Below are 21,815 nucleotides of genomic sequence, written 5' to 3'. Positions count from 1 at the left end.
GCAATGCAGGATGTCTTCCTGTGCTTCCCACAGCACCTCCGTGTAAGCCAGTCCAGCTGGCATGAAGGGGTCTGGGCCAATGGGGATGTCTCCATCTTTAAACATGCTCCCACTGCAATCATCCTGCTGGTCTAGCCTAGGGCTATGCTACTTATTATCTGTCTGTCCCTGATGTCCCATCTTTCTGTGGCCATGACTCCCTCTTCCTCATGGTAGTCCTGACCATATAGGAAGGGCAAAGTTCTGTCTTTCCCATCCACCACCAACACCAAGTTGGAGAAATACAGGGAGCAAGCAGAGCCCGGAGTCCGGGGAAGCTTCCTGGAGGAGGGGGTCTCTGAGCAGAGTCTGCCAATCACCACGCAGAAGAAAGAGCTTGTGCAAATGTGTGTCTAGAGAATGGCAGTGTGAGGGATGTGGAGGGCTGGCCAGAGATGGGACTGTAAGTTCTGGACCTTGGAGACCATGGAAGCTGTGCCAGGAAACCTGGGCTTGTTCTGAGGCTGATGGGAAACCAGAGAACCAGCACAGAGAGGAGAGCGGAGGACAGATCTGTGTTTTAGAAAAGCAGTTGCTATGGAGAAGGAGAGGAGTGGATGAATTTGAGATAGGAGAGGGATGTGTGGGGGTCGTGTGTGTGTGTGTGTGTTTGTGTGTGTGTGTGTGTGTGTGTGTGTGTGAGAGAGAGAGAGAGAGAGAGAGAGAGAGGGAGGGGTCAAGGAGGACTCTAAGTTTCTGGCTGGGGGGGATGCAGGGGAATCGAAACAGGTCCCCTGGGGGCAGGATGCCTTCAGAGAGACCAAGGAAAGCCAGGTGGGGTGTGTACTGTGCAGCAGACAAAGGTATTTGGAGCTGAGCGGGAAAATGTATGAAAGTCATTTGTGTCCAGGGGGTGGTTGAGTCTGTGAGCATGGGTGAGGCGGTCTTGACAGAGTGGGGAGAGGGAAGTGAGCCTGAAGCCAGCGTGTCAGGATGCCCAGGGTAGGCATTCAGGGAGGGAGTGGCCAGCACAGAGGATCATGTGGGGTTTGGCTACGTGGAGGTCACCTATGAACCTGTCAAAAGCAATTCAATGGAGGGATGAGGCAGAAGCTGGATGGACCAGCTGAGGCCAAGCCCCTGGCATCTCTTTCATGGGCACCTACCACAGCCTCCTGTCTGGTCTCCCTACTCTGTCCTCACCCCTCGAGTTCATTCACCACAAGGTCGGTGGCCAAAGCGCTCTTAAAAACACACCCAAGTCATGGCACTCCCAGATTTCTAATGCTCTCTGCCATCCCATCACCATCCTTACCACGGACCACCAGTCTTTGATGCCTTTTGGCCTCTGCCCCTTCCCCATTCATGTTTGGGGCCCCTGCTCTGAAAAGGGGGCATGTTTCAAGCTTCTCCGACCTTTGAGGTCCAGCTTCAGCACCTCCACATGGGAGACCCCCATGGCCCACACCCTTGCCCTCTTCTCCTGGGTCTGCCCAGTCGTCGGATCTCTGGGCAAGCTGCCTTCTAAAGGAAGTGTCCCTGAACCCCTCGCCCCGCTCCAAAGTAGGGCAGTTCTCTTGTTTTGTATACACTGTACCCCACTGCACCCCACGAAATACTCCTCACAGCTCCAAAAAAGTTTTTAATTGTGCTCTTTATCTGTCTTTCTCTTTAGAATGTGAAGTACTGTGGGGGTCAGAGGCCAGTTCTGCTGTGTCCTCCATAAATTGCGACACCAGGCACAGTGCCTGGCATGGAGTAAGTGCCTGGTAAATTTGAATGAATGTGTATTAATGAATGAAAACACTTACAAAAGGATGAAAAGAAAGATATGAAGCAAGGGCAGCCTATTGAGCAAGAAGTTGTACAAGGATGGAGCGTGATCCTTGGAGGGGACAGGGGCCTTCGTCAAGCCATGTCTCTCAGTCTATTTCAAAGGATAATAATGATAATAACTGTTGGCCACAGTGTGTGGTCAGTCAGTGCTGATAACCAGACATTTGCCAACCTCCACAGTCTTAAAGGGCACCCCTGCTGGGTTGGGGGAGGTCCCATCGAGCATTTCAGGATGGGGAGTCCCCCAGGGCAGAAGGAGTCCACTCCCGACTCCCACCCCAATCTGACTGCTCTCTCGAGCCCAGATCCTCCTTTCCCCAGTTGAGGACAGCCTGCTGGCAGTGGGGTGCTAGGGCCTCCTGGCTTCGGGCCCCTCCATTCAAAGTTCCTCACGACCTCTGCCCACCCTAGTTCCTGGACCCCACCATCCGCAAGAGTGAGACCCCTGTCCCAGGCCTGTCCCAGTGGGATGCTGTAGGGTGGACCCCCCAGCCTCGGAGGCGGGGGCAGGGTCCTAACAGGGTGAGACCACTGAGGGAGTCCTGTGCACCGCACCCGCCCACCCTCCCGCCCTGCCCGCCTGCCCGCCGCCTGCCGCCGCCGCCGGACGCTGGAGTTCGGTTTTCTTGACCCGGCGGGGCCGGGGAGGGGCCGCCCGCGGAGCCGCCGCTTTATCGCGCCCTGTCTCCGCGCTGTCTCCCGCCGCCGGCCCCGGGCTGGCCGGCCTCTCCCCCCACCGGCTCCCGCTCCCGGCTCCACGCTGGCGGGCCGGTCCCTTTGGGCTCCCCGAGGGCAAAGCTGGGGTGGCGGTGTCCCGCAGAGCAGAGCAGGGGGCCCGGCCTGCCCCCAGCCCCTTGGGCCTGGGGAGGGTATGGGAGATGGGGCTGCTGCTGGGTGGAGGGGCCTCTGAGCGGGCAGGGAGGCCCTAAACGCCCCCTTGGCAGCGGATGTGGGAGGAACTGGCCAACTTGGAGCCGAGAGGGGCTTTTTGGGAGATTGCCCCATCCCCATTTTATAGAAGAGATACTTGGGGCCCAGAGAACACAACTGGCCAAAGCCACTCCCACGACCCCCATCAGGATCTTCCCCATACCGGGTCTAGAAAGTCATTCCCTTCCCAGTGGCTGGGTGCCAATGGCAAAGAGGCAGGGCCAGCTGAGCCCCTCAGTGTGCCAACCGCCAGTGAGGTCTGCGAGGGCCCAGGCCCTGACATAGCAAAAATGGCTGGGTTCTTTCAGCAGTGGGGATGGAGACAGCTGGGTCCCCTCTCCTAGCAGGTCTTTCTGTTCTCAGCACACCCGCCCCCTTGCTCCGGTTGCTTCCTCTGCTTAGAATGCCCTCTTCATCTTAGCTTACAGAAATCCTCCTGTCTCTCTAAGGTGCCACCCAAGACCACCTTTGGCCCCTAGGTGATGGGGGGACTGGAATCTTACACATGAAAGCAGAACAAGAAGGCACCTCTCTGCCCCTCCCTGCTGCAGGCATCTGAAGTAACCCAGGAGGTTGCAGGTAAAGACGCTTGGGATGGGGGCAGGTGGTCTAACCTGCTCTCTGGGGCTGTAAGTGAGGTCAGCCCTGCAAGGGACACCTGAAGGAGAGTCTGAGTACAGATTTCATGCAGCCAACAACAGACCCCCTGCCCACTGCCAATGCCATGTGTCAACCAGGGGCATGCAGAGCTGAGAGGCAGTGGTGAAGAATTCGAGCAGGGATGGAGCAGGCATTGTGGAGTCCGGTGAGGGGCGGGGGAGAGGAGAGAAGCTAGGGAACACCTGGGGTGGTTAAAAGGAAGACGGTAGAGAGGAGGAAGGCAGAGGGCCCAGCACAGGCAAGGACCTGGAGGCCCAGCGGTGGAAAGATGGATGGAGGCTGGGGGAGGTAGAGATGAAAGGAGCCAGATTGAGGAGGTTCTTACACCCCAAGGCAAGGACAGAAGAACAGGTTTCATATTACATGACTGTTACATTACCACACACAAAAAAGATAAATAATAATAGTAGGTTTATACCCATCTTATAGTCAAGCAAACTGTGGCTCAGGCAAATGACTGGGGCAAGACCACATAAGTAACTGGGAGAACCGGAATTTGAACCCAGACCATCCTGTTGCAAAAACCTAGGCTGCTGCCTTCCTGCCAGAGCCTCCAGGGATTGGAGTTATGGAGAGGCCTTTGGTTCTATTTGTCCTGCCCTCCTCCAACCCTATTTTTATGAATGAGAACACTGAGGTCCTAGAGGGGCCAGGCTTAGCCCCGTGGTCCTTCTTCCTAATTTGACACCCCTGATATCCTCCTGATTTTCCCAATCCAGGAGCTGGTTAATAAGGCAGACTTTCATCTCCCTATCCAACTTCCTGCCCTCCTACTTAGTGAGTCCTAGGCAGGGCCTAGGAATCTGTATTTTTGGCGATCATTTTGGTGGTTCTGGGTCTGCCGTTTGCCCACAGGCATTTGGGGCCCATAAATGTTTCCCTCAAGCCTCTCACTGAGCCCCTTGTCGGCTGGCTTCCTCCCTTCCCCCTCAGCTTACCCCCCATTCCCCTCCACTTGTGTGCACCCCAGGCCCTTCCTCTTCGGCGCCCCCTCTCTCAGAAAAGTGAAAACACATGGTTTCCTAGGCAACTGCATCCCTCCTCCCAGCTTACCCTGAGACCTCCCAGCGTCTCTCAACTGTTCAGAAGAATATTTCAAATACCAGCCTCCCCAGGCAGGGTCTGACAAAGGCTGAGTTCCCCTCAGAGCCTTCTGTCTGAGGGGCAATAGCCCTGCTCCCCTCGAACCTGGAGGCCGGGGGTCTCAGGGGCAAGTTCCAGACCATCGCCTGGGTTACCACCTAGGCCTGCTCTGCTCAGCCAAGAAGCGCATTACTGTTTGGCCTTAGAGATCCCCTTAGATGGGGAGGCTAGAAAGGGAAGGGACTCACACAGATCACATGGCAGTAACGTGGTCTGAGTAAAGGAAGTAGGATGGATTGAGTACCTGCTACCTGCCAGGCACAGTGCTTGATGTTCTGGAGACATTAACTTATTATTCCTTCCTCTAACTCTTTGAGGTCAGTTTTATTCCCATTTTATAGTTGAGAAAACTGAGGCTCAGAGAGGTGAACTACCTTGCCCTAGGTCACCCAGCAAATGAATGGCACAGCCATTTAGAGCTTGTTTCAGGAAGCCTGATCTGTCTCCCCAGTAAGCCCGTGGTCTTAGCACTTGCTATTCTCCAGGCTGGGCAGGGGTCAGGGGAATGATGGGGCTGTGTGGATTCCTTCCTGATTATTATTTTTACATTTCCTTATTAGAAGATTTGGCTGATGTTCTTTGGGGGCTGGGCTCCCTATGAGTTTCTCTTTCCTGCCTTCTCTCAGCCTTGGATCCCCTGGTCAATATTTTTCATCCCAAGACATCTTTCACCAGGTGGGAAAGGATAGAGAGGCACATTTGTGCAATTCATGCTTTCTCTCTGAGCCTCAGTTTCCCCACTGGTAATGTGAGGGGAGGTTGGAAATGAGGACTTGGACATTCCAGCCTAGCTCAGATATTCTTGGATTCTCACGTCAAGTATATGCATGTGATTGTGTGCGTGATTGCAGGCAGTTAGGTGTGTGTGTGTGATTATGTGAGTGGCTGTGTGTGGTTAGGTGTGCGATTGGATGTGGGAGATGGTGAGTATGTGGGTATAACCGCATGTGTGAGAGTAGATGGATTATGTGTGGATGATTGTGTCTGTGGGTGTGTATGATTGGAGTGTGTGTGTGTGTGTGATTATATATGTGTGTGGAGAAGGATGACTATGAATGTGTATATGTGTATTCGGGGGTGAGTGAATGTGTGTAATTGTGTGTGTGCATGTATGTGGGTTGTGATATGTGGGTCTGGGTGCAGTTTGTGTGTCTGTGAGTATGTTATTGTGAGAGATTTATGTGTGTATGTGGACGTGTGTGTGTGTGTGTGTGTATGTGTGAGAGATTTGGAATGACTGTGTGTATGTCATTGTGTGTATTGGAGGGCCATGAAGCCTCTTCTAAGCCTGGTTGATCAGCACACGGGGTGGGTTCGACCCCTCCTCCTTGACCGCCCATGGGTGTAGTTGGGCCAGGTAGAGGCGGGGACCCCATAGGCACCCATGATGCCAGCATGGCAGCGGAGCATATCCCTCTTGTAATCAGCTCCAGACGCAGCAGCGTCGCCGCCCTCTGATGGGAGGGCTCTGGAAACACATTCTGGCCCCAGCCAGGTCTCTTCGGGGGAAAAAACTAAAGGGGGAGGAAAAAATCCCTGAAAGGCAGATTTTTATTGAAGCATTTCGTGACACGCACACCAACTAATTGATTTCCTTATTAGTAGCAGATTTTTCTCCCAGCCTCTTCTTCTGCCTGAACTTATAAAAACGAAGGGTGGAGAGCCAGCTTGGTACAGACCCAGGGCCAAGTTTCTCCCTGCATCCTCCCGTGGCCAGGGAGGCAGCAAGGGTGAGATGTTTGTTTGCTTTTCTAGGTCTAACTACAGGTAGAGGGGGTGGGATCACCTGTGGGATAGGGTTTCAAAAGCCTGGGAAAACCCCCTTGCCATCCCTTAATTTCCTCTCCCACCTTTTTGGCCTGAAATCCCACCATTAACGAATCATTCCATTTACTCTGGGCTTTCCTTCAGGTCAAAATGCAAATGTGTGTGAGCAGGATCTTTGAGCACTCTTAGTTATCTACACGTAGTTCATGCTGTGGGACTCTGGGAACCTCAGTTTTCTCATCTGTACAATGGGAGACTCCTATGATTGATGTTACAAGGTGCTTGTGGAGATAAAGACTGGATTTGTGACTCCCAAAGCTCTTGTAAATGTAAGTTGTTCCCATGATGATGACAGTGTAGCACATACGTCAGTGGCACAATTCAAGGCCTGGGAGTTCACAAAGGGGGCATGGGTCTTGCATTTAGCAGAGGGAGAGGGGGTTGGGCAGCAGCCAAGTTCAGGTGAGGTCTCTCAGGAGACCTCTAACCAGAAAGCCAAAGCTACCTCTCTGTCTGGGCCTGTGACAGGTGGTCGCTCAAGCTTCACCTAAGGGTTAGTAAAAGGAGAAAGACAGACAATTTGCCCAAATGGTTCCAAATGATGCTTTAGGCAGCCACTGGTAACCCCATTTGTCAGAGGAGGAAACTGAGGCACAAGGTGGTTTACAGAGACCAAAGAGCACATAACTATGAGCGGGCAGCAGGAATGTAAACCCAGCCCTGACAGGTTCTGGACATATATAATGCCTTTTATTCATTTAATGTAAAAGTGTAACACTTTTCATTGAGGTAAAGATGGGAAAGACAGCCTGAACCCCTCTCCCCAGGATATCTCAAGGGACAGACAGATAAGGGAATAGGTGTTGGTGGTCATGATGTGACAAGTGCCACAATAGGGGTAAGCACGGCCACTGGAAAGGGCCCCTAATACTGGCTGGTGTAGTCAGAGAGGGCTTCCTGGAAGGGGTGTCACCTTGAGTAGGCAGAGGGGATTGAACCTGCAGGGCTGACCTTCAGCTGGCTTGTGTGGGCAAGACCATACCAGTGGTTAAAATATTGATGCACTTATATATGTGTTGCAAATACATATGGTCCCCTTCCCTCCTGTGCTCAGGCTGCCTGGCCCCTCCCCCAGGCCCTAGACCTCCCCAGATCCAGAAACCTTAATGGCACATCCAGGACCCTGATAGAATGGTGGGTGACATTGTGACTCTAAAGGCTCAGATGGGGGCCCAAGGCCAGGCTGGTGTCCCTTGTTCTGATCTTGTTACCACCCTCTGGCATGGGGGCCGGGGGTGGGGAGGCAGTGGCTAGAAGCTGGAGGCCAGGCTGAGCAGACAGGCCTGCTGCTGGACACGTCCACTTGCATTCCACGTGGACTTCCTGGGAATGACCAGGGGCCTCTAAGCAGTTCCTGTTCCCAGCGGCTCACAGTCGCCAGGCCCAGGGAGACAAAACGTCCCTGAATGTGGTGGGGCAAGGAACAATATGGGGCGGGTGGAGGAGGGCCACAGGAAGCATGGCAGGGACAGCCGGGGAGCTGGCCGCAGGGCTGGGGGTGACTCAGGGACTTGTGACTTGATAAGGTAAGATGACTCCAAAGGAAATCAGCCAGAGTCCAGGGGGTTGCCTAAATGGCCGACAGAACAAGATTTCTGGCACCTGTTCAGACATTAGTTCTTGAGTCCTCACATGTCCCCACACAGCGAAGGACCTTGAATACCATCCAACCAGACATGTTACAGTCATTGATCCTGTCAGGTAGGTATTAGGATCCCAACTTCACAGAAGAAGAAAGTGAGGCTCAGAGAGGTAAGATGACATTGCCCAGGTCACACAGGAGTGGCAGTGGAGCCAGGATGTGCACCAGACAACTGACTCCAGAGCTTGCGTGCCAAGCCAGGCTTCCTGGCAGCACTGGCCCCACTGCCCCCGCTGTCCCCAGGAACCAGGCACGCCTGTACTGGAGCCCAGGGCCTCTTCCTGGGTCTTCACTTCCAGAAAGCTACTACCCTCATCACACCCCCAACAAATAGGGCCACTTTGCCCTTAGAACTTAGAGCTTAAGAAAATGTTAGAAACTGGGGAAAAGAACATATCTTGGCTCTCAAATACAACAAACCACTGCAAATAAAATGAATAAGCACAGTAAAAATCATAATCACTATAGGATCTTTTGATTTACTATGTCTTATATGGAGTGGGGTGGGATTTCCAAAAGAAGAGTGCCTGGGGTTGAGAAAAGGCTTCAAAGGGCCCCTCAACCACTGGTCCTCCAACCCGTGTGTGTGTGTGTGTGTGTGTGTGTGTGTGTGTGTAACACCCCCGAGCGTGCTGTGGCTGGGGGGAGGGGGACGCTGTCAGCTCTTATCCTCGGAGCAGTAGTCGTTTCACCTTTCTCAGCCTCTGCTTCCCATCCCCACCCCGCCCCAGTTTCTTTATTAGTAAAATAGGACTGCGATAACTAGCTCATACTGGGGGTGATGGGAGGGTTAAACACGATAAAGTGTGCAAGAGAGCCTGGCCACATAGTTGGGGCTCTGCTATTGTTCTTGCCTCCTCAGGCTGCCCTGCCCAATTTCAGGAAGTCTTTTTTGGCTGGAAACATCTTAGGATGAAAGAATGTTGGAGGAGAAGGCATTCGAGATAAGGCAGAGCCAGCCTCTCACGTGGGAGGGTGACTTCAGGAACTCAGAAGGCTCTGTGTCTCCAGCTCAGATTCCCGCCCTTGCTCTGTGCTTAAACTCCGCCCTTCCAGCTTCACTCTCCAGCCTCAGGCTTTGATTAGGTTACAATGCACAGCCCTCCTCCCCCTCCCCATCAGGGTGCTAGAAGCAGAGTCCAGGTCAGACTTATCTCTGTGTTTCTTTCTTTCATGTTTTAAAAACAGCTCTGTTGAGATGTGGTTCACATGCAAGAAATTGCATGTACTTACAGTGTACAACGTGATAAGTTTTGACATATGTTTACAGTCATGAAACCATCACCATAATCAAGAAAATGAACATGTCCATCACTGCCAAATGTTTCCTCCTGCCACTTTGTAATCCTTCCCTCTCTCCCTCTCTCCCCACCCCCTACCTCAGTCCCCAGGCAACCACTGATCTGCTTCAAGTCACTTACATTAGTTTTCATTCTCAAGAATTGTATATAAATGGAGTCAGACAGTATGTATTCTTGTGTGTAAGGCTTCTTCCACTCAGCACAAGTATTTTGAGACTCATCTGTATTGTGTGTATATCAGTCGTTCATTCCTTTTTATTGTTGAGTGTTCCATTGAATGGATATCCCACAATTTGTTAATCCATCTGCTGATGGGCATTTGGGATGTTTCCACGTTTTTACTCTTATAAATAAAACTTCTGTGAACATTTGTGTTCAAGTCTTTGTATGAACATAAGCTTTCATTACTCTTGGGTAAATACCCAAGGAATGGAAGGCTAAGTCATATAGTAGATGTATGTTCAACTTTTTAAAGAAACTGCTAAACTATTTTCCACTGAGGTTGTACTATTTTCATTCCAACCAGCAGTGTAAAGAGAATCCCAGTTGTTCCATATCCTTGCCAACACTTGGTATAATTGGTCTTTTTTGTTTTAGACTTTCTAATAGGTGTGTAGTGATATCTCATTGTGGTTTTAATTTACATTTCCCTAGTGACTAATGATATTGAGCATCTTTTCATTTGCTTATTTGCTATCTGCATATCTTCTCTAGTGAATTGTCTGTTCAGATCATTTGCCGATTTTTAAATTGGGCTGTTTATGTTCTCATTATTGAGTTTTGAGAGTTCTATATATGTTCTGGGTATAAGTCCTTTATCAAATATCTGACTTGCAAGTGTTTTCTCCCAGGCTGTGACTTATCTTTTCATTCTCTTACCAGTGCCTTTCAAAGAGCAGAAGTTCTTACATTGATGAAGTTCAACTTACCATTTTTTCTTGTATCAATTGTGTTTTTGATGAGTAACTAAGAAATCTTTGCCTAATCTAAGGTCACAAAGATTTTCTCCTATGTTTTCTTCTAAAGTTTTATAGTATTAAGTTTTACATTTAGGTCTATGATCCATTTTGAGTTAGTTTTTATATATGGTGCAAGGTATGGATTAAAGTTCTGTTTTTATTTTTGCATATAGATATCCATTTATTCCGGTACCATTTGTTGAAAAGACTCTTGTTTCCCCATTGAATTATCTTGGAACATTTGTCAAAAGATCAATTGATCGTTTACATGCATGTCTATTTCTGGATTCTATTCTGTTTCATTGATCTCTATCTTGAGGGCAATGCTACACTGTATTGATTACTGTGCAATAAGTCTTGAGGGAAGGCAGTGTAAATCCTCCAACTTTGTTTTCTTTTTCAAAATTGTCTTGGCTATTTTAGGTCCTTGGCATCTCCATATGAATTTTAGAATCAGCTTGTCAATTTCAACAAAAAAATGCCTGCTAGAATTTTGATTGGGATTGCATTGAATATATGTCAATTTGGATAGAATTGACATCTTAGAAACGTTGAGTCTTCTGATACATGAAGATGGTATAGCTCTCCATTTGTTTATATATGCTTTAATTTCCTCTTAGCAATGTTTTGTATTTTTCACTCTACAGATCTTGCACAGCTTTTGTCAGATTTATCTGTATTTCATATTTTTAAATGCTATTTTATGTTTAATTAAAACATTTTTTTAATTGAAGTTTAATTGATTTACATTGTTGTGCCAGTCTCTGCCCTACAGCAAAGCGACTCAGTTATACCCATGCAGACATTCTTTTTTTTTATATTCTTTTCCGTTATGGTTTATCACAGGATACTGAATATAGTTCCCTGTGCTATACAGTAGGACCTTGTTGTTTATCCATCCTATGTATATAATAGTTTACATCTGCTAATCCCAAACTCCCAGTCCTTCCCTCCCCTACTCCCCTCCCCCAACCACAAGTCTGTTCTCTATGTCTGTGAGTCTGTTTCTGTTTTGTAGATAGGTTCATTTGTGCCATATTTTAGATTCCACATATAAGTGATGTCATATGATATTTGTCTTTCTCTTTCTGACTTACTTCACTTCGTATGATAGCTTCTAGTTGCATCCATGTTGCAGCAAATGCCATTATTTTGTTCTTTTTTATGGCTGAGTAGTATTCCATTGTATATATGTACCACAACTTCTTTATCCATTCATCAGTTGATGGACACTTAGGTTGCTTCCATATCTTGGCTATTGTGAATAGTGCTGCTATGAACATTGGGGTGCACGTATCTTTTTGAATTGTAGTTTTGTCCAGGTGTGTGCCCAGGAGTGGGATTGCTGGATCATATGGTAATTCTATTTTTAGTTTTCTGAGGAACCTCCATACTGTTTTCCATGGTGGCTGCACCAACTTACTTTCCCACCAACAGTGTAGGAGGGTTCCCTTTTCTCCACACCCTCTCCAGCATTTGTTATTTGTAGACTTTTTAATGATGGCCATTCTGACTGATGTGAGGTGGTACCTCATTATAGTTTTGGTTTGCATTTCTCTAATAATTAGTGATGTTGAGCCTCTTTTCATGTGCCTACTGGCCATCTGTACGTCTTCTTTGGAGAAATGTCTATTAAGGTCTTCTGACCATTTTTCTATTGAGTTGTTTGTTTTTTTTTTGTTGTTAAGTTGTATGAACTGTTTGGATATTTTGGAGATTAAGCCCTTGTCTGTCGCATCATTTTCAAATATTTTCTCCCATTCCATAGGTTGCCTTTTCATTTTTTTATGGCTTCCTTTGCGTGCAAAAGCTTGTAAGTTTGATTAGGTCCCATTTGTTTATTTTTGTTTTTATTTCTGTTGCCTTGGGAGACTGATCTAAGAAAACATTGGTACGATTTATGTCAGAGAATGTTTAAACGCTATTTTATTTTATTTATGTTTCTTTCTTTCTTTCTTGGCCGCACTGCGCAGCTTGTGGGATTTTATTGATAGTTCCCCAACTAGGGATTGAACCTGGGCCCTCAGCAGTGAGAGCAAAGAGTCCTAACCACTGGACTGCCAGGGAATTCCCTTAAACGCTATTTTAAGTAGTACAGTTTTTGTTTTCAATTTCAAATTCCGATTATTGACACTTTCACTTTAAAAAAAAAACCCCAGGAACTGAATTTACCCTGCCATCTGAAACAACCGAAAAACCAGACAAAGTATAGAAAACAATGACTCTCAAGATATTGTATATAAGGCAATAGAGGACAGTGATGGAAAACAAATGAGATGAGCTATGATTGCCCCAGCTTACTTCCTGGAGAGCATTTCCATCCACAGCAAAGGGAGAGTGACTCATGTAGAGCCCAGAAGTCATCTTGAGAAGATGGAGCTGAGAGTCCAAAAAAGCCAAGGCAGCTAGAATTCGCAGGGAAAAATACTAGAGAGGAGAAAGCTACATAGGGAGAGAAAGTCAGAGTTCCCTGTAGTATTCAGTGTGAGAAAGCTACCCAAGGCCAGAAAAGAACCCCAAAAGGTTAGAGAGAGCAGTACCTGGAGCTCTACAGGGCTCAGAATAGTGCCTATTTCCAAAAGCCAGAGTGTAAAAGATCATAAGATGCCCATAACCGGGCATCAGTTAGAGTGCTGTGAAAGGTCTCATCTCAGTAGTGGGGACACTTAACCCTGGACTAAATGCTACTTTTGTCCTGCCTAATGAAGCTTAAAATCAAAACCTAAAAACTCTTCAAACTTTTACCAGGGACTTCCCTGGTGGTCCAGTGGTAAAGAATCCACCTTCCAATGCAGGGGACATGGGTTCGATCCTTGGCCGGGGAACTAAGATCCCACATGCCGCGGGGCAACTAAGCCCTCATGCCACAACTACTGAGCTCGCGTGCCTCAATGAGAGAGCCCACGTGCTGCAAACGACAGAGCCCACGTGCTCTGGAGCCCACGTGCCACAACTAGAGAGAGAAAACTCGCACACCACAACTAGAGAGAAGCCCGTGCACCACGATGAAAGATCCCACATTCCTCAACGAAAGATCCTGTGTGCCACAACTAAGACCTGACACAGCCAAAAAAAATAATACAGAATAAAAAGGATCCAACTCTTTCCAAGTAACTTAACCATGTCCCAGAACTAATCTCAAGAATAATTTTAGAAATACAAAAGGATTTTACCCCAAAAGGTAAAAGTCACAATGCTTAGCATCTCATCAAAATTACCAGGCATACAAAGAAGAAAATCCAACACTCAATGAAGAGAGGGTCACGGGACTTCCCTGGCAGTCCAGTGGTTAAGACTGTACACTCCCAATGCAGGGGGCATGGGTTTGATCCCCTGTCGGGGAACTAAGATCCTGCATGCTGCATGGTGTGGCAAAACAACCAACCAACCAAACAAAAAAAACCCAAACAAAACGAAACAAAACCAAACCACAAAAAAACAAAAACAAAGAGAGGGTCATTAACGCATAATGAAGAAAGCATATAAAAATACGTATTATACTGGTATACCATAAGTTCAAGAAGCTAACGATTGAACATGTTAATTAGAGACATATAAGACAAAAAAAATCCAAATCAAATTTCTAAAGATGAAAACCACAATGTGTGAGATGAGAAAAGTACTACGTAGGATTAAGGATAGATTAGATGGATTTTATAGAAGAAAAGAATAGTGAATTTGAAGACATAGTTAAGGAAACTATCCAAAATGAAACACAGCAAGAAAAAGAATTAAGAACAATAAATGGAGCATCAGTGAACTGTGGGGGTGATTTCAAGAAGCCAAATATACATGCAACTGAAATTTCTGAAGGAGAATAGAGAATGAGACTGATAAGTGATTTTTAAAAATAATGTCTGAAAATTTTCCGAATGTGATGAAAACTCTAAACCTAGAGATCCAAGAAGTTCAAGAAAGTCCAACAAAAGAAACATAAAGAAAACTAAACCAAAGCACATCAGAATCAAATTGCTTAAAACTAGTGATTAAGGGAAAAATTTATAAGCAGCCAGAGGAAAAAAAGACATATTACATACAGAGAAACAAAGCTAAGGATTACAGCAGATATTAAATTATGAACGATGCAAGATAGAAAACAGAGAAACATCTTCAAAGTATCAAAAGAAAAAATAAAAACAACTCTACCCAGCAAAAACATCTTTCAAAAATAAAAATGAAGGAAAGACTTTTTATGACATATAAAAGTAAAGAGAATTCATCACCAGTTATATCTGTCCTACAAGAATTTTTCAAGAGATGGAAAATGATGCCTGACGGAAACCTAGATCTACACAAAGGATAAAGAGCACTGTAAATGGTAACTACAATTATTACTGCTTAATATATTTAAAATATAATTGAATATTAAGAGGAAAAATAATTACAATGTATTGTTGAATTTGTAACAAATTTAAACAAAATATCTGACAACAATAGCACAAAGGCTTGGACAAATGTAATTATACTATTATAAGATTTGTGTACTCTAAAGTGGTACAGTATTATTTGAAGGTAGACTGTGATCAATTAAAGAGGTACACCAAAGAAACCACTAAAATGTTGCACAAAAAGAGTTACATCTAATAAGCTAGCAAAGGAGATAAAATAGAACCATAAAAAACTACTTAGTTAATACAAAAAACAAAAACAAAACCAAACAGAAAAGGGGAAAAAGGGGAAGAAATAAGAGTTGGGAAATTTAGAAAGCAAATAGCAAAATGATAGGTTTAAACCCAACCCTATCAATAGTCACATTGAATGTGGTTAAATGTGAACACCCCAAATAAAGCCAGAGATTGTCAGATTGGATAAAAGAGAAAGACCCCCCCAAACTATGTTTGTTACCCCAACTACTTTTATTATTTAATTTTAACATAAAATATCACTGTTTAAATTTTTTAAAAATAAGAAAAGAAAGAGCAAGACCCAACCATCTGCTGCCTACAAGAAACCCACTTTAAATATAAAGAAAAAAATAGCTTAAAAGTAAAAGGGTAGGAACTTCCCTGGTGGTGCAGTGGTTAAGACTCTGCACTCCCAATGCAGGGGGCCCGGGTTCAATCCCTGAACAGGGAACTAGATCCCACATGCATGCTGCAACTAAGGGTTTGCATGCCACAACTGACAAGGAGCTGAAAAACCACAACTAAGAAGCCTGCCTGTGAGGTGCAACTAAGGAGCCCACCTGCTGCAACTAAGACCCAGCACAACCAAATAAATAAATAAATAAATAAATATTAAAAAAAAAAAAAGTAAAAGGATAGAAAAATATATACTGGGACTTCCCTGGTGGTCCAGTGGTTAAGACTCTGCGCTTCCACTGCAAGGGCATGGGTTTGATCCCTGGTTGGGGAACTAAGATCCCACATGCTGTGTGGCCAACACACACACACACACACACACACACACACACACACACCATGCTAATACTAATCCAAAGAAAACTGAAGTGGCTATGTTAATATCAAACAAAGTAGATATCAGAGCAAAACAAATACCAGGGATAAGGAAGTTCACTTCATAATGATAAAGAGGTCAATTCATCACAGTAACATAACAGTCTTAAATGTTTAGGCATCTAATAACCACATTTCAAAATACATGAAGCAAATAGCAGAACTGCAAGAAGATAAAAACAAATCCACAGTTATAGACAGATGCCAACACTCCTCTTTCAATAATTCATAGAACAAGTTGACAGAAAATCAGTGATATAGAATGATACAGAAGTTTTTAACAGCACTACCAACTAACTTGACCTAATTGAAATTTCTAAAACAATATATCCAGCAACTGCAGAATACACATTCGTTTCAAGTACATACAGGACATTTATCCAGACACTCCACACTCTGGGCCATTAAACAAGACTCAATGAATTTAAAATGACTCAAGTCATACCAAGTATGTTCTCTGATCACAGTGGAAGTACAGTTGACCCTTGGACAACAGGGATTTGAATTGCGCGAGTCCACTTATAAATGGATGTTTTTCAATGGTAAATGCTAAAGTACTACATGATCTGTGGTCGGTTGAATCTGTGGATGCAGAATTGTGGATACAGAGGGCTGACTATATAGTTACATGTAGATTTTTGACTATGTAGAGGATTGTCACCCCTTACCCCTGCATTGTTCAAGGGTTAACTGTAATTAGAAATCAACAACAGAAAGATCTCTGGAAAATCCCCAAGTATTGGAAACTAAGTAACATACTTCTAAATGAACCATGGGTCAAAGAAGAAAGCAAAGGTAAAAAGTATTTTGAACTGAATGTAAATGAAAACACAACATATCCAAATTTGTGGGATGTATCTAAGGCAGTATGTAGAGGAAACTTTGTAGCACTAAAATGCCTCTATTAGGAAGAAAATGCCCTCAATCTATTACCTCAGTGTTTACCTTAAAGAACTAGAAGAGAAGAACAAATGAAACTCAAAGTAGAAGAAGGAAAATAATAAGGATTAGAACAAAAACCAATGAAATAACAGAAAAACAATAGATTAAAAATGATCAATACTAGAAATGAGCATCACAAATTCTACAGATATTAAAAGGATAATAAGGGAATGTTATGTACAATATGTGACAATACACTTGACAACTTAGATGAAATGGACAAATTTTTTTGAGAGACAGAAACTTCCAAAACTCATTCCAGAAGAAACAGATAAACTTAATAGCCCAGTATGTATTAAAGACATTGAATTTGTAGGAAAAACCTTCTCACAAAGAAAACTCTAGGCCCAGATGGCTTCACTGATGAATTCTACCAGACTTTTAAGGAAGAAAGCATATAATTATACACAAAATCTCCTAGGAAACTGAAGAGGAGGGCTTACTTCCTAACCCATTCTATTAGGCCAGTATTACTGTCTTACAAAAACGAAAGACATTACAAGAAAAAAAAACTACAGACCAATATTCCTCATGAACATAGATGTAAAAATTAATAGCAAAATTTTAGCAATTGAATGTAGCAATATATGGAAAGTATAATACATTATATCAAGGGCAGTTTAATCCCAGGAATGCAAGGTTGGTGTACTATTAAGAAATCAATGTAATTCAACATATTAACAGACTAAAAGTGAAAAATCATGTGATCATTTTAATAAGTGCAGAAAAAGCATTTGACAAAATCCGACATCCATTCCTGATAAAAACTCTAAATAAATTAGGAATAGATGGGAACTTCTCATCCTGATAAAGGGCATCTATGAAAAATCCACAGCTAACATCTTAATAGTGAAAGACTGAATGCTTTCTCCCTAAGATCCTTAAGTCAGGATGAGGCTGTCTGCTGTCACCATTTCTATTCACTATTGTACTAGAGGTTCTAGCTAGTGTTGTCACGCAAGAAAAAAATAAAAAGCATCCATATTGGAAAGGAAGAATCCAGTTGGCTGCAGTGGACCACAGGCTTTTCCGGGTCTCTTGGGAGGGTGGCAATATGTGTGTGTGTGTGTGTGTGCACATATATGTGCAAGCAGTGTTGTGTTGGCACATGTAGTGCCTTGCTTCTCTGAAATACCCCTCAAGACTGGGGAGCCGAAAAGCGAACACCAAGATTTGGCAGACTTGACCCATGCAAACCCCGCAGTCTCTCTTGGTCTATCTTTTTAAAAATAATTCAAATGGCTTTTCCTTAATTTCATTTATTTTATTTTATTGATTTTACCTAATAATATTTGTGCTATTTTAATAAAGAAGGCATATTTTAGGTAACTTATGCTCAACAAAGCATTATAGTGGGGGAGAAGGGTCATATTTATCTGATTTCCAGAACCATGGCCACCTGGATGAGGCAAATACCCCACTGTGAGAAGCAAGGTTGCAGGAGAATGAGCACAGACTCAGAGCACGTGCATGTAGGTTGCATGTGAGACGCTGGGCCAGCCACCTTACTTTTCAAGCCTTACTTTCCTGCACTTTAAAATGGGGATGTGAATCTCTTCATGGCCTCCCGCTGGGGATTAGTGCGCGATTGATAACAGGTGGAAATGCTCTGAGGGGCGGGTCTCTTCCTGTCACGTGGTCCACTGCAAGCCCTCAGCTGACCCCATGTGTCTCCGCTTTGTGGGTTGTGAGGGGCTTCTCTGAGGGAGGCCCACGCCCCTCGCCCCATCACTGGAGACTTTGAAGGAACTGGGGCTCAGGCTGTCCCGCTGCGCAGACTTTGGGGGCTGCTCCAATAATTGTACAGATATTTAGGGATGATAAGTTTTTTTTTTTTCTACCCTGCCTGTGCTCTATAAATGGAAAAAGAAAGCCATGAGAGCACATCAGTTTACAACATGTTTTGTTTTGTTTTGTTAATTATTTGTTTATTTATTTATTTGGCCGCGTTGGGTCTTCATTGCTGCGGGTGGGCTTTTCTCTAGTTGCGGCGAGCGGGGACTACTCTTCGTTGCGGTGCACGGGCTTCAGGGATGAGAAGTTTTGATGAACAATCTGAGAAACACCTGTGAGGTAGGCCGACTAAAACCCCCTCTCCCACAAAATGTCCATGTCCTGATCCCCAGGACCTGTGAATTTGTTGGGTTACAAGGAAATGGGGAATTAAGGTTGCAGATAGAATTATGGTTACTAGCAGCTAACTTTAAGATGGGAAGATTATTCTCAATTATCTGGCTGGGCCCAGTGTCCTCACAAGAGTCCTTACAAGGGGAGGAGGGAGGCAGAAAAGAGTCAGAGAAAGAGATACGAAGAAGGAAGCAGAGTCAGGGTGGTGCAATGCCAGGAGGACTGGGTCTGCTGTTGCTGGCTTTGAAGATGGAGGAAGAGGACATCAGCCAAGGAATACAGGAGGCCTCTAGAAGCTAGGAAAGGTATGGAAGTGACTTCTCCCCCAGTGTGCCCAGAAGGAACACCTTGATTTTAGAGACCCGTGTCAGACTCCTGACCTACTGTAACATAATAATTTGTGTTATTTAAAGCCACTAAGTTTGCAGCAATTTGTCATGACAGCAACAGGAAACTAATATACCCCAGAAGCTCCTGCCCCGCCAGTTCTCTCCCCTGTACTGGAAACCCCAGCGGATTCAGAGGCACGGGCTCCATATGCCAGGCTTCAAGTCCACTAGTGCTCCGTGTGCTCACTCTGAGGCCCTGTAGGCCTGTGGGTAATTGGGGAGAGATTTCTGGCCAGCCCATGGGGAGGCCAGAGTTCTACTCAGGGCCCCAGTGGGGAACAGGCCTGCCAGCTTCTGCATGGGAAAAGAGCACTGGCTTTGGAGTCTGGAGGACCTGAATCCAAATCCTAAATTTGCCCTGTACGAAGTGTGTGACTGTGGGCAAGACACTTAACCTTCTGCTGCTTCAGTTTCCTTATCTGTAAAATGGGGAGACTGGTACATGCCTTATAAGATTATTAGGAAGATTAAATGAGTTCACACAGGTAAAATGCTTAGAACAGTGCCTGACACCTAATAAAAGCTCAAAAAAATGTGTCATTGGGACTTTCCTTGTAGTGCAGTGGATAGGACTCTGCCCTCCCAATGCAGGGGGCCTGGGTTCGATCCCTGGTCAGGGAACTAGATCCTACATGCATGCCACAACTAAGGAGCCCGCCTGCCACAACTAAGACCCGGTACAACCAAAAAAAAAAAAAAAGAAAACGCGAGTTAGTATTATTTTTATTCAGATGACTATGACATAGTTGCTGTCTTCAGGTGGTGAACAATCCAGTGGGAAGACACACTTGTGTGAGCTAACAAGTGCAAGGATGGGATGGGGAACACAAAGCAGGAGGGAGAAAGGAGGGATCCTTTCTCTTGGGATCAGGGGTTCAGGAAAGGATAGAGGTCCACGAAGGCTTGAGCTGAGTTTCTCCATCTCACATCCACACTCCTGTTCCTTTAGTCATTCAACAAACCTTTATTTTTTTATTTTTAAATTTATTTTATTATTTATTTTTATTTATTTTTGGCTGTGTTGGGTCTTCGTCGCTGCGCACGGGCTTTCTCTAGTTGCAGTGAGTGGGGTCTACTCTTTGTTGCGATGCGTGGGCTTCTCATTGCGGTGGCTTCACTTGTTACAGAGCACGGGCTCTAGGCGCCAGGGCTTCAGTAGTTGTGCACACGGCCTCAGTAGTTGTGGCTCGCGGGCTCTAGAGCGCAGGCTCAATAGTTGCGGTGCACAGGCTTAGTTCCTCCGCGGCATGTGGGATCTCGCAAGACCAGGGCTTGAACCCGTGTCCCCTGCATTGACAGGCGGATTCTTAACCACTGCTCCACCAGGGAAGTCCAACAAACCTTTATTGAATTCCTACTATGTCCCAGGCACTGTGCTGGGAGCGAGGGTTACAGCGTGAATGAGACAAAGTCCTGCCTTCACGCAGCAGACCTCACAATCTGATGGACAACTCAGATAACACAGACCAAGAAAGAAATGCAGAATGTCAAGGGGACACAAATGCCATGATGAAAACCACAGAGGGTAAGCATTGGTGGGAGGTTTGCACAGAAAGCTTTTTTATACTGGATGGTGAAGGGACGGGCAAACCATTCGAATGGAATAAGAGTTGAATCCCAGAGTTTCATGTCCTAGCTCTGCCACTACCATGAGGCCTTGAACAAGCCACTTCTCTCTATGCCTCAGTTTGCTCACCTGCACAATAGGGATAAGAATAGTATCTACCTATAGGGTTGTGGAGAGGATTAAATGAGTTCATACATGTGAAGTGCTTAGAAAGTGCCTGGCACGTTAGTAAGGGCTGCAAGTGTTTGCTTCTTCTCCTTCTACTTTTCCAGCAAAGGGAACAGCAAGGGTAAAGGCCGTGAGGTAAGAAAGGGCTTGTAATGTTCCAAGAAGAGCAAGAAGGTCAGGAGTAAACAAGGGAAGTGTGGCAAGGGATGGAGTTACGAAGGCAGGGGTATGGGTAGGCTGAGGCAGCTTCCTGCCGCCCCTCCACGGCCGGTCATCGTCCAGGTTCAAGTTTGTCGACCCCCTTACTGCTCAGAAGCCTGCCATGGCTCCCCAGTTGGCCCTCCATTTCCATGGCACCCAGCGCTCTGCACAGAAAGGTTCCTTGGGTACCTCCTCCCGGTCCACCCGGCCTAGACCCTTGCGAGAGCACAGCCATTTGGGGTTGGAAGACAGGCTCCACATAATGGGATCTCTTAGAGCGAGCGAGTGACAGCTAGGCACTGCCGACAGAATAAGAAGGTTATGCTTTCCTGTCTGCTCAGGACTGTTCTGCCTCTGCCCGGCGTCGGCGCAGCCCTCCTAACCCCGGTCACCCAGGTCCTGCCCCCACGTAGCCCCGCCCACTGCCGGCCCCGCCTCCCCGCGGCTTCGTTCTACGCGGCTCCAGCTCCGCTGGTCTGGCTGAGTCAGGCTTAGGCTGCCGCAAGTATACTGACCCAGGACGGCTGGGACTGGAGACAGCGAGGGCGAACAGGAGAGGGAGAAAGGGGCGCGGCCAGGTCGGGGAAGGAGCGCTGGACCGGAAGCCGGACAACCGGGATCCCCATGGGGGCATAATCTTGACGGGCTCTGCTGTGTGGCCTAAGGGAACTTGCTGAACCTCTCTGGG

Source organism: Balaenoptera ricei, chromosome 2, assembly GCF_028023285.1.
Source record: "Balaenoptera ricei isolate mBalRic1 chromosome 2, mBalRic1.hap2, whole genome shotgun sequence".
In the NCBI taxonomy this organism is placed as follows: Eukaryota; Metazoa; Chordata; class Mammalia; order Artiodactyla; family Balaenopteridae; genus Balaenoptera; species Balaenoptera ricei.
Note: the sequence above shows the minus strand (reverse complement) of the source record.